Consider the following 1,474-nt stretch of genomic DNA (forward strand, 5'->3'; position numbering starts at 1 on the left):
GGTACCTCACCAGAGCACCACGAGTGCTCATAAAGTTGTGCCAGGGGACTCGCAATGACTTCGGCCAGTTCCTTTAGAACTCTAGGGTGGAGATCGTCTGGGCCGGTTGACTTGAATACGTCCAACCCCTCCAGAAGCTCCCTAACTAAATTCTTGCTAAGTATGTGCCACTTCCATCTCTCACGAATGTCAGAAGAGAGATAGGAGTGCTCAGCGTATGACACCTTGCAGGACGGGCCTGTGTCAGGAGTGACTGACAGTTCTGGTTAGCGTGAGAGGCAGGTTCAGGATTGGAACACCCAAGAGCTGTGCCACCATCTGTCACATCACTAAAACACAGTGAACTGAGGTAAAACCTGCACTGGTGCATTATCAAAACTTTCACTGCTCCTGCATGGCTCCACTTCTGTGGATCTAAATGAAACTTTCCACACAGGAAAGTCAGGCTGCATGATTATCTTTCCAGGCCAGTGACAGATCTCAGTTGGGAGGTCTTGAGATGGAGGCAAAAATGGATGTGTAGAACAGGGAAGTACAAGAAGGAATCATGGAAGAAATTCAGGATAATAATCCTGTAGAGGCATATTTAAAAGCATTTGGCCTTCTGCCCTCCATTTCCGACAGTTCCTTTCCCTTTGTCAATATGCATTGATTTTTTTACCCTGATACAATTCATGCTTTTTGAAGGTTAATGGACTCAGTAGTGATGAAAACAAATGTCTTCTTTTATATGCATGGGCCAACAAGCTGCAGGGAACATTCTCTCCCTTCTCTGCAGCAAGTGACTTCCATCTTGACATAAACTTTGGTCCAGTTTGTTCCTAAATCTCTACTGCTTAAAGCTTGCTGCCAAAATACTCTGGAGGACAATGGATGTAGTGAGGTTGGGTGGGGGCGCCTGAGTAGAGATCAGCCACATTCAAGTCACTGGTAAGAAGACAGGTGCCATAGATCAGATAAAAGGCTGAGGCTTTACCCAGGGAACCATGCAGTCCATTTTTCATCCATTTTTGGGTTTTTATTCAATTGCCAACCCGAACAACCTCTACCCTGAAGGCTTGCAAACAACCAAGCAAACTAGAGGTAGCTATATCAGAATTCAGTGATAGTATTGTCATGATACTATGATTTGAATCACTGTCTTGAATTGATTCGGCCGAATCTAGTTTGAAGATTCGGCTGTTGCTGAAACTCCAAATCAGCCAGGTCCATCACCTGTCCACCCTCCCAGCCCAGCAATGCCTGCCTCACCCACCTCAGCTCCCGGCACTTTGAAAAAAAAAAAAGCCCTGATTCACTGGGTGCTGCCAGGCAAGGGGAAATCCCTGCTGTACCCACTGTCCCACATTGCATGAGGGGGCTCTGCCATAAGCCTCCCTCATGATGGGGGCAGCGGGGGGCAGCAGGGATCACCCCCCACTGGGCAGGAATTAGTGAGTCCAGGGTTTTTAGTCTTTTTTTCCTTAAAGGGCTG

At 47.2% G+C, this 1,474-nt stretch overlaps 1 protein-coding gene across 1 annotated transcript in view; it reads right to left on the reverse strand.

Moving 5' to 3' along the window:
* UNC5B (unc-5 netrin receptor B) overlaps window positions 1-1,474 on the reverse strand; it is a gene marked incomplete at its 5' end in the record, with an annotated part of 149,550 nt that overhangs the window by 20,866 nt on the left and 127,210 nt on the right. The gene's annotated exons all lie outside the window — the stretch shown is intronic.

This window comes from Crocodylus porosus, unplaced genomic scaffold (assembly GCF_001723895.1).
Source record: "Crocodylus porosus isolate Cpor-Errol unplaced genomic scaffold, CroPor_comp1, whole genome shotgun sequence".
NCBI classification, from domain to species: domain Eukaryota; kingdom Metazoa; phylum Chordata; order Crocodylia; family Crocodylidae; genus Crocodylus; species Crocodylus porosus.